General features: G+C 42.1%; 1 protein-coding gene across 9 annotated transcripts in view; it reads right to left on the bottom strand.

Moving 5' to 3' along the window:
* Ube3a (ubiquitin protein ligase E3A) overlaps positions 1-10,827 on the bottom strand; it is a 75,602-nt gene extending 64,775 nt beyond the window's left edge. For 3 of the 9 annotated variants that reach the window (XM_042697482.1, XM_042697484.1, XM_042697486.1), the window contains exon 1: positions 10,635-10,827. The gene's annotated coding sequence lies outside the window, so the exon portion shown is untranslated. Of the gene's footprint in view, positions 1-7,469; positions 8,341-9,998; positions 10,084-10,634 lie in introns of those variants that run through there. The other 6 variants (XM_042697483.1, XM_042697477.1, XM_042697479.1 and 3 more) reach the window with 4 other exon arrangements.
* Between the last annotated feature and the right edge of the window lie 1,439 nt (positions 10,828-12,266).

The following is a 12,266-nucleotide window of genomic DNA, read 5'->3' as shown; positions in this document are numbered from 1 at the left end:
GGGAGATAGTGTGCAATTCTCCAAAGGAACCTGACAAACTGGTTTTATAGTATATCAAATAGTAAAGGTCTAAGAACTGAGACAATTCTGAAAAGTGGAAAGGCGTGGACTCTCTCTCTCTCTCTCTCTATGTACCTTCAAATGTTTCTGTAGTTATAAACAAAATGTATTCCTGATACCAAAAAAAAATTAAGGCCAAAAACTGAAAAATAATCTAAATCCAATAATCATACAAGTTACTTTTTTAAAAAATGGAGTAGTTTACTACTTAAAATGCTAGAGCTACAAAATTTTCATATGAAGGAAAAAAAATACCTGAAATGACTGGCTTCCTTCAGATGACCCTAAATGCAAAAATTAAACAGTAACATTAAAAAACCTATTAGTAGACATAATAAAAGTGGGTTTTTTTTGGGGGGGGTGGGGGTGGTAAGAGGTAGCCTGGTACTGGAGCGTGAATTCAGTGAGGGTATCATCATACTCTTCACTCATTTTCTGCTCAAGGCTGATTCTCTACTATTTGAGCTACATCTCCACTTCTGAGTTTTGTAGGTAAGCGTCTCATGGATTTCTCTGCCTGGACTAGTTTCAAACCAAGGTTATCATATCTCAGTCTCCTAAAATAGCTAGGATTACAAGTGAGGCACTTATAACTGGCTATAAAAAGGTACTTCTTAAGACAAAAAGCATACATATAAATAAAGACTCCCAATTTTTTTCTTTGGAGGGAGGTTGGTCATGGGGCTTGAGCTCTGGGCCTGGACACTGTCCCTCAGCTCTTCAGCTCAAGGCAAGGGCTCTACCACTTGAGCCACAATGCCACTTTTGGTTTTCTGGTGGTTAATTGGAGTGAGAGTCTTATGGACTTTCCTGCTCCGGCTGGCTTTAAACCGTCATCCTCAGATCTCAGTCTCCTAAGTAGCTACTGGATTATAGACATGAGCCACTGGCACCCAGCCAAGACTCATAATTTTGACATAAAAAAACTGTGTGATTTTATACCACAAAAAAGAATCCTATAATAGGAATGATTTTCTATTTTATTCTCAATCTGAAAATTTTTCATGGCTGCAATGTAAGTAATTAAGGTTGACTGAAACTATCTTCAAAGTTCTTTCAACATTAATACTGCATTGTAGTATCTTTCTTTTAAAGATACTTCTTTAAATTGTGAAGCATTTAAAACACACCAAAAAATGAACTAGTGGTGTGGCTCAAGTGGTACAGTTCTCACCTAAAACGTACAAACACAAAAAAACCATAAAACCTTTATCTTTTTAAGAACCACTCATAAACTCAAAAATGAGAACACAAAATATCACTCACATCCTTTACATTGGCTAGCATTTTACATTGACAGAAACAAATGCCTACACTGCTGATAAGGTATGTATTAGCAGTTCCACTTTTCAGAGAAGAATTTGGCCCTATGTAGTAAAATTACAACAAGACTGGGATGGATTTCTTACACATGCTTTTGACTAAGTGATGTCAAAAATAAAATACATGAAAAATTCACTAACTTTTTGAAAATAAAATTTTGATTCTCAAATTATGCAGCTCCGATGATGCAGAGAGCTGTAAGTCAATCCCATATTACCCTCAGTTGGGTTTAAATGGTTATGTGAACTTACTGAGTCACTGAGTGTTTCTCTGCCCTTAATTTTGGAAAATGCCTCCTAAAAAGCAAGTGGTACCAAAAAGGCAAAACAAAAGTGTGCTAATCCTCCCACGGCAAAAAGAGGATAATGTGCTCAATTTAGGTGGTAAGGTGAAAATATTACATTTGTTGAAAGGTGCCATGTCCTTTGTGTAAGCTTGTACAGCGTTATGGGAAAATATAAGCAAGCATCCACTGTATTCACAAGAGAACATGAAATAGTATTCTAATTTTTGGTAAGCTGAATTTGTGATATTAATATAGCATACTCCATGAGGTTTCAAGCTATGGATGCTCAGAACTACTGCAAAAGTAAAATATAGATTAAATTTTAGTGATTTTTTATTTAATTTTTTTGTAGCTCTTAGGACTTCAATTTAGGGCCTGGGCATGGTCCCTTAGCTTTTTTGCTCAAGGCACTACCACTTGAACCATGGCTCCAGTTCCGGCTCTTTAGTGGTTAACTGGAGGTAAGGGTCTCACAGGCTTTTCCTGCCCATGCTGGCTTCGTGATCCTCAGATGTCTAAGTAGGTAGGATTACAGGCATGAGCTACTGGCACCCAGCAAAAATTTTAGTAATTATGAGCATTCCACAATGGGGATCTCTTAAAACTATAGATCAGTTTTTCCTCAGTGGGGGGGTCTCCTTAAAACTATGTATCATAGATCCTAAGGGTCTATTGTCTTCACATTCTATTCTCCAGCAAATTTACTTAATCTTCCCAAGAGGAAAACCTGCACATAAGTACATGTAAAAATGATCACTGCAGCATTATTTATAACAGCAAACCACTATATCCCATATAGTGGGATATAATCAATTTAGATATGCAGACAATGGAATACCATACAGTTATAAAACCAATGTGTACCAACATACATCTCTCAAAAACTTAATACTGGTTCAAAAATGCTAACTGATAAAAGATATGTGCAAAACCTATCTGTAAAATGTGAACACAATATATCACAAACACATGAACCCATACAACTATAAAAGAATATAAAATATATTCAGTAACTTCAAAACAGTTAAGTCTAGATAATGAGAAAGGGTTTAAGACTTAGTCCATCTATTTTCTAGCTCAAATACATTTATGTATTAGTTCACCCCTCCCTACCCTTTATGGTATCGTTCAGTTAGCCCTACATGTGTAAAGTATTTTGCATGAGAGTGAAGATTCCACACAAAATTAAATAATATCCACAAGGTCTTAATTACTAAAATAATCTGAAATATACTGCACAATTATACATGCTTTGAGGACTAGGTAACACACTGAGTTAAGTAATACCATAAGACTCCATTTCAACAAATGGCTCAGCACACTTGTCAGCCTTAGTGACACGGGGAAACATAGGTAGAAGGATCATAACCCAGGCTGGCAGAGGGAAAAATGAGACATATTTCAAAAACAGTCAATGCAAAAGGGGGCTAGAGGCGTGGTTCAAGTGGTAAGAATGCTCACCTAGCAAGCTCGAAGCACTAAATCCAATCCTAGTACTATCAAAAAATACAAATAAATTTTTAAAATTCTAATCCGCAGAGCAGCAGAATGTTTTACTATAAGTTTCCAGACGTTATCAATTTAATTTCCTATTTTCCATCTTTGTTATTTAAGCCTGTTGAATATGTTAAAGGATCCGTGAAGTGGGTAAGATACTGAATAACAATGAACCAGCTTTAGAAATTAGAAAAGGTTCACTTCTTTAAAAAAACTAGTGGTTTAGAGTCTCATAAATAGTATACATATTTTTTCATTACCATCTCAGAATTATGAGCTCATTTCAGAAAGCTAGGAAAGAAAAATGTTATCTAATTAATCTTTGTATGAAATAGTATTTATCAATTAGCACAATCACAAATAGTAGATGTGTTCAAAAGATATAATTCTTTGATGAAATTTGCCCTTGTACAATTAATGTATGCTAATAAAAGATCATTTTAAAAAGATAAAATTCCTTCCCCTCCAAAAAAAATAGTAACAATGATAAATGAGCCTCATTTATGCACATTTGAAGGTTAGCAAAACGGATGCATGCATGCACACACACAGATATAATAAGGAATCTTAAGGAAAAAATGCGTAAGGGGTGAAGGAATACATTATGTATGAAAATGTTATAATGAAACTCATTGTTTTGTGTAATACACAGTAATTAAAAATTAGAAAAAAAACACTAATGAGCTGGAAATACTCCATATTTCTCCTTATACCTCGTAGTTTATATAGAAAACACTAATAGAAATTTAATACATTCCCTTCCAAAGAATAGCATACTTTATATCAAATAACAAGTAGGAAAGTATTACTTTTTGGAAATATGAAGAGAAACATGCTTGCGGTGCTAAAGGTACCAAGTGAGAAGAAATAAAGAATGACAGTTCCAGACAGAGCAACAAAATTCAAAGAAATAATGAAATGTGAGGTTTGTCCACAGTAAATGGTACATTCCTGGCGATTTATTGTATTATGCTCTATACTGGCCATCTATTTAACTGGGAGGATGGACTGAGCTTATTCTACTTCACAAAGACTACTAAAACAAATGAAACAGGTGTGGTGGCACATGCCTGAAGCAGGGTGACAAGAAGCTGGAAGCCAGCTTAGGCTCCACACCAAGTCTGAGATGAAACTGAGTTACACAGCCAAGAACCTGTCACCAAAAAAAAAAAAAAAAAAGTTACAAGTAATGATGGCAGTGGGCTGCTGACCCTCAGAAGCTTCAAATGGATAAGCCAGCTATTTGATGCAAGGAAACAGAAGTTACTTCATGTAAATGACTTAAGAGTAGGAAAGTACAGCACTTAGTAGCATCTTCATTCACCCCACAGCTATATAATGTGCATGCAACAATACTGTCTTAAGTGTGAAATCTGCATATACAATGGCACACATTAAGGTTAGGAAAGAGCAAAGCATAATCCCAGCTACTCCATATGTAAAGATCAGGAAGATCAAGGTTCAAAGCTAGGATGAGGGAAAAAGTCAGTGAGTCTCTCATCACAACCAATAAACTAGGCATGGTGGCACCTGCCTGTCATCCTGCTATACAAGAAACACGCATAGAAGGACTGCAGTCCAGCAGCCCTAGACACAGATCCTAACTGAAGGATAACTAAAGTAATAAGGGTTTAAGGGTAAGACTCAAGTGGTAGAGTACAGCTTCAGGGAGAAAAAAAGGAAGGTGTATGGAAGGGTACTGGAAAAGAGCTAGAAGCCTGCAAAACATAAAGATAGTTTAATAAAAAGAGTCAAAAAAAAAAACTGCATGATGATAATTCACACCTAAATTCACAGCTACTTTGAAGGCTGAGATCTGGAGTATCATAGTTCAAAGCCAGCCAGGGCAGAAAAGTCTGCCAAAAATAACCAGCAAAAAGCTGAGCTGTAGGTGTGGCTTAAGTTGGCAGAATACCAATGGAGCAAGCCAACTGAACAGGCAAGCCAGGCAGGTGTGAGGCCCTGAATTCAAACCCCAGAATGGAAGGAGGGTGGAGTGCCAAACCAGGGATGCATCTCCCTAGCATGTACAAGGCCTAGGGTTCCATCCCCAGGATTGAGAGCAATAAAACCTCTTTTTCATGTTTGATTTCTGTAACAATGTTTCCAATTGATCATGAAGGCACAAAACACCAACCTGTGGAACATACTCAGCTGCTGCTACCAGTGACAGCAGCAAACTACATATAGGTGAGTCAGCAGTTTCACATATGGAAAATTCTACTGGCATGTAAGTGTTCAGAGCCTAACAGAGGTAGTGATAGTGACTTTATGAGCCATTTCCATAGGATTCCTTTCCCTGATTCAGAGGCAATACCTTACTTAGCAGTCCTGCTCAGACATTCTGGAACTGAACCTCAAGCCTAATGTTAACAAGGATGTGTCTAGGTCCTCTGAAACCACTTCTGCTTTTCATTTACTTGTAGTCTGAAAAAGGATTTTACTTTGGGTCAATAATACTGACATATCATTTGCAGCTAAACATCTCAGACATAGTTACAAATTTAAAGTAAACTCATAGATTATAAATCTCCAAAGTTATGGTTGGTTGAGAATGTTAACAGAAAAGAAAAAATAAGTTTCAGTAACCTATTAAAAGCTACAAGGTCATTTTGTGCAATATTAGTTCATTTTGAGAAATGCCATATTTGAAAAGCACAGTCCTCTGAAATAGCAAAGCATCCATAACCTCAAGCATCTATCACCTCACTCACAGGTAAAGAAACAAGGCTTAGAAAGCTAAGTGACATGCTCATGACTAGATGAAAGCCAGAGAAGACAGGCAAATGCAAAATCTTCTGACAGGAAAGTTAATGGCACTCTCCTCCATTTCAATCATCCTTGGTGGGTTTTGTTCACTTGTTGAAATTCTGAAGCACTTAAAATTTTATATAAAATTCTAAGGAGGTAAGTCATACATACCAGAATCAAATAACAATTGGCTTATAACATAACTTCATGTGTAAACAGTAATTTTAAAATGTTAATTTTATTTCCCTTCCAGATAGGCCTAACACAATCTCTCCAAATAATTACCCAATTAGAATTTACTGGGTACTGATCACATAAACCTCAGCACAAGCTTCATTTTGATATTTAATGAAACTGAAAGCTGACCAAGATATTTACTGCAGATTAAATCATTTTATTGTTAAAAAGACTTTATTTAGAGAATAAGTATTTCATTTCAAACATCCTATGTTTGAACATAGAATATAAGTTTATCTTATACAAGATAGAAGATAACACTATTTCTATTGAATGTAATTGCACACCATTTCCTTTATTAAAAGAAATACAAGGTTCATAAGTGGCACCTTGTTCCCTGCTAGAAATGATAAGACAAAGACTAACATTAAGTCCCCAAAACTGGGTGGGTAATCACAAAGGCAACTACTCTTTGCAACAGACAGAACAACAGAACATGTACCAATATATGGAGAGTTCTGAATAGAAGACAAACACTTGTGAGCAAGTGGTCTCAGTGACTCTAAGGAAACCACTTTAAAGCCTTGTATTTTAATTTCCTTACATATAAAATGAATAACCTGGAGTCATACTCAAATTTACAACATCTATGAATCCATTACCTGAAGCTAGAATGACAAGCTCTCCTCAGGAAAATGTATTTTGTTAATAGCAGAGTAAACTTGCATATTTCATACAAACATACACAAACACACACACACACTACATGGCAGAAAATGAGTAGACTGGAACAAAGATGTGAAGAAATGTGTGTTAGAAGGTTGTACCAAAGAAAAGGGGTAACACAATAAGTCACTGGTGTCCTAACAATGAGGAAGGAGGGGCTGAGCCTATACTATAGAAACATTTCACAAGTGGAAGGACTGGCAGACTTAAGTCCATTATCTGATTAGGTTTCAGATTTTAATATAACATTATCAGCTACCAAATGCAAATGTTTCTTGCCTTTGTGGCCCCTGTAACCTAGCAAAGCTCACAGAGGCCACAGAAGGTGCCTAACAAATGTTAGCTGATCATTTGTTGACTAATTCAGGCATATTCTAGTGTTATAGTCTGAACCCTTTCCCCCCAAAAAAATCCTTAAATTAAAATTGCTAAATTAGAATTCCTGAACTGAAATTCCTAAATTAAAAGTCTAATCTCTAAACTGATGGTATTAGGAAGTGGGAATTTGGGGAAAACAGTCCTTATGAATTGGGCCAATGATCCCCCTTTTTTAAAAAATAAGAGACCACACAGAACTCCTTTTACTCTTCTACTACATAAGGTTACAAGTAAAAAGATACTGTCTATGAATCAGCAGGTGGACCCTCACCAGATATCCATGAATTTTCCAGCACTTTGATCTTGGGACTTCTCAGCCTCCGTAACTGTGAGAAATAAGTTTCTGTTTAAAAGAAAAAAAATTAGTGGGCTGGGAATTTAGCTCAGTTGTATAGCAATTGCCTAGCACACACCAGGCCACGGGTCTGATACACAGCACCACCAAAAACAAAAAAAAAGGTTTTTTTTTCCCCCGTTTTCTGTAAGCCACCCAGTCTGATTATTCTATTATAGCATTCTGAACAGACTAAGACAACTGGTAAGACTCTCTGGTAAACACTAGAAGTTCATAGCTATTAAGAATGAGTTTACAGTGGGAAAGAAAACAAGCATTAGAAAGCATAACACACTATAGTCCACTACATACAAAGTATTTTAAAACCATTCAGGAAAATTTGGTAAGAAGACTTAAGGAAATACTTATTTAGTGACTATGTATTAGGCATTTTACATACCTTAATCCTCACAAATCTGAGGTAGTTTCACCATCCTGTTTTATAAATAACAAAACTGTAGGGCATCAAAAATAAAAGCAGGTCCTAACTGCAAAACTATTTCCATTATATATTCCATGGTATCTTTGATTTTTACATTGTCTTTACACTTGGAAATGAGGGGAAAACTGTCTAAACCTTCATGAAAAGAACATCTAAGACCTTTTTATAAAACCCTTTGGCACATGCATTACTTACTTGAAAACTTGTTCACAAAAATCAGAATGCTATTTTTAACAGCTGTGTATGCACTTAACACAATGTTTCAAATTTAGGCCTATATAAGAGAGCTAAACAGAAAGAGTGCAATATAATTAAGAACATGAGTAAGGAAAAAAACACATTTGGAAACATTATTTCAAGTGTTTGAATTGAAAAACCTAGATATGGCCCACAATTTGGGGCCATGACACTTAACCATAGAAAATAAATTATCACACACACAAAAAAATTGTAGAAGTAAAATAGAAATGATCTAAGTTTTAGAAACTGATTGTTACATGTCAAAGACATGGAGTCTGTTAGATTATTGAATACATGAGTGTTTTCTTTCTCACATCTCTGATCAGTAGTACCCTTACTTAGAAAGTTAATTTTTTTAAGTAACTAAGAAAGGATAGATTTTAAGAGAGACAAAAGCAGCCTACAAAATTTCTGAAAAGGAATCACAACATTATTTTCCATTTCTGTATAAAGTTAAACTCCTCAGGTTCCATCAGGGGCAATGTCCAGAGAGAAATGGTGTGTGCACGACTTAGCAAGTTAAATATTAACACAATTTGACTTTCATAGCTTACATTCTAATTTCACAGAAAAATATTTTGATTACAAGTTCCCTTTGTATCGTTTTTGTATATATGTATGTGACAAATACATAAAGACTATTTTTTGAAGCTATTTCTTGTTTTGCTGTTGGTTTTTGAATGCATCTTGTTGGAAATGTTGTTTGGTTTCAGTGTTTTGGTTTTGGTCATGCATGTACTTATTAGTGCTTAAGAATTTCTGAATATCCTTGCGGCTTATTAACAGTATCAATACTCATTAATATTGTACTCATTTCATTAAAATTATTTTAAGAGCTTATATTCCAGAGTACCAAATTCCAAAGCAATTCCTATTACACATACCAAGACAACATTTTCTGTTTATCTCTCCTAAATTCTAAATTTCGGGATTTATCAAATAATCTCTTTAGTAAGGATACTTATTAGTCAGTGGTGTGAGGAACACGTTTCAACCCACTTGTACAATTTATTCAACAAATGGACTACCTGTCTTTGACACAACTGCATTTCTTAAACCAAATCATTTTCATTTATTCCAAATCCCCATCTTGCTCCAAAATTTCTGGAATGATCCACCGCTTCTAGTGGAATAATCCAAAATTATGGGTCAAATCCGTATTCCTTCATCCTTTAAAAGGAACAACCTTGCACCATAAATCCCATATGCTAACTCAGTTTACATGTGCGCCCTAGCCATTTAATAAATGTAATCCCAAACGGATCGTGCAGATTCTATTTTAGCTCGTTTACAGGAAGTCATTTTTTAAAATTGACAAAATCATCTTTCGAGGATTCTAAGGTGAACCACCCGGGTCTGCATTTCAATCAATCAGAGGGACTAAACACATTCAATTTTGATTTCAATCAAAAGCCTCCACACCAAAGATGAGGAAAGAATCCTTTCCATTTGACAACTGTAAGAGAGGGGGGAGGGGAGGGGGGTACCACCACACACACACACACACACACACACACACACACACGCACACGCGCACACGCGCGACCACCGGCTCGCAGGTTTGCATTTAAATGTAATAGAGCGAGCGGCCTCCCGGCTACATCCAGGAACTCACAGTCAACTCCGGAATCCCGGTGGCCAGCCAAGCAACCAACACACGCGGGTCATCAATCGGGGTGCACGAACCCCGGGGGTTTTGACGAGGCGAATCCATCCGCCCTCCCTGCCCAGATATCCGTCCACAGGCCCCCCCCCCCCGCCCCCTCCACCGACTCCCAACCCACCGAGCACACGTCCAAATATGTCTTCCCCCAAACCTCGGAAATGCTGAGAAAAGAGCTCTCTCCTTTTCGAAGCCAAAAGGCCTGCCTTTCCCAGCCTCGGGGTGGGAGGGAGGGAGGGAGGGAGGGAGGGGAGGGCGGCTGGGCTCTGGCGATCCTGGCTCCGCTGAGGAGGGGGGCGGGGAGGAAGGGGGGGGGGAGGCCAAATCTCGACTCGACGCACCGCACCGCCACGTCCGCCCCGCCCCGCCCCGGGGCCCGCTGCCCGCGTCCCCTTGGGGGTGACCAAACCCTCCCTCCGGCGCTCAGCCAGGACTGACAGTTGAGGCTGCAGCAGCCGCGGCCATCCAGAGAGGCCTAGTCCTTGGCACAGCCCCCCCCCCCCCGACACTCCAGAACATGCGATCCCCCCCCACCACCGCCAAACCCTCGCTGGCTGGCGCAGAAGCGAAGGGGGAGGGAGGGAGAGGGGAGGGGGGGGTCTCCATCCTTGCCAGAGCTGGGCTCCCCCACCGCCGAGGGGCGGCGGGGATGCGGACGTGGGGGGTGGGGGGAGGGAGGGCGGGGGAGGGCGGGTGGGGGAGGGGGCGGAGGGAGGCTGCGCGCCCCGGCCAGGCCGCGTCCGCGGCCGACACTGACCTGTCTCGGCCCCCGCACCCGGGCTGCTGCTCCCGCAGCTGCGGCCGCCTCGCTGGTGGTTGTCGTCGCCCGCGCCCGCCGCCTCCGCCCGCCACCGCCTCGTTCCCTTTCGCTGGCGCCACCGCCGGAGCTCATGCGGGACCCGCGCTTCCTTCTGGGGAAACGGGAGGCCGGGAAGACGGGGGCACCCGGACCACCGAAACCCCGGCGAGCTGGCCGCTGTCGGTCCTCACTGCGGGGCTGCGGGGCCGTCGGCGGGGAGCAGGCCGCGATCCACTCCGACGCGGAGCCCGAGGGGAGGGCGATGCGGCCGGCGACCCGGGCTCGGCCAAGCGAGGGAGGGGGAGGGGGCGAGCCTCGGCCGGCGGCGGATGGGGACGCGGCGACGAGGTGCGCGTGCGGGCCAAGGATGGCGCGTCGAGCTCCTCAGCGAAGGCGAAAAGGCCCCTGCTCGTCTCCTGTAGTCACCCCGAACCCCGCGCCACCATCTTGGGAGAAACCACGGATCTCGCGACCGCCAGCGCGCAAAGACGGGAAGACTGGCTGGGCGGGCCGAGTATCCCAGCAGGCAGCGCGCGCGCCGGCCAGCCGCCCGGGCTCAGGCTCCATCCAGGCCGCGACGCGAGGACGCGGGGCGGGGCCAAGACGCGCGCGCCCAGGGTGACGTCGTCAGGCACGCCCCCTTCCGCCCCGCTCGGCCCGCCTCCTGCTCGCCGTCGCCGCCGGCGCGGGGACGGGTGGGAAGGGGACAGGGCTTGCGGCTTGGCGGAGACCGACCAGGGTCGGTCGCCATCTTGAGATTGGGTAAAGGGGGTGGGGGGTGGGAGAGAGAATAGTCCTGGTTCAGCTCCCCTCGCTCAGGCCTCACTGAAAGGACCTGGGTGCACACGGGGCGGGCCCCGCCGGGGTGACGGCGGAGCTCGGGTCTCCCTTCGCGCCTTTCCTTGGGTGACACGTTTCAAGTCGTGGCCTAGCGCCCCAGGCCCCGAGGAAGAGCCGAAGCCTCCGTTCACGAGGTGCTGACCTCGGATCGTGGGTGCTGACCCCAACCCCTCTCCACCCGCCCCCACCCCGAGCTGTCCTCGGCACCGGGTGGCGGGAGAGTGCGGGCCCAGCAGCTTGGGGGGGGGGGGGGTCGGGGGGTGGGCCCAAGGTCAGGGGCTCAGGCCTCCAGCCAGCCTAGGACCTGTCACTGCTCTTACCTGAGCTTGGAAGGTTTTAAAAAAAAAACAACCCCACTGCCTGACTCCCCAGTGCATTGTGCCCGGATAGAATTGGAGAGAATTGAGGCTGCCTGGTTGACCTCCAACCACCCCCACAAAATACAGTGTTTGTTCATGACCCCGCAACGCTTGCTAGCAACATGAGGAGTCCCTCAAAATAACGAGTCTGACAACTTGGCAGATAAACCCTCACAAGACTACACGAGGACCCAGGAACCTGGTATTCGATTTTGCCTGCATATTAACAATCAAACATACGGATTATTTTTTCCACTGCCATTCTTATGGCATCCTTTAATACGTGTGAATATGTGTATCTAGTCATATATGTACCTATGAACGTGTATTACAGCTGGTTAAGTATGTGCATACACATAGGCGCCTATATATTTTTTACAGCTGGTTATAT

Source organism: Dipodomys spectabilis, unplaced genomic scaffold, assembly GCF_019054845.1.
Source record: "Dipodomys spectabilis isolate Male_0828 unplaced genomic scaffold, ASM1905484v1 ptg000219l, whole genome shotgun sequence".
In the NCBI taxonomy this organism is placed as follows: Eukaryota; Metazoa; Chordata; class Mammalia; order Rodentia; family Heteromyidae; genus Dipodomys; species Dipodomys spectabilis.
This window is presented reverse-complemented; position numbering and strand designations above follow the sequence as displayed.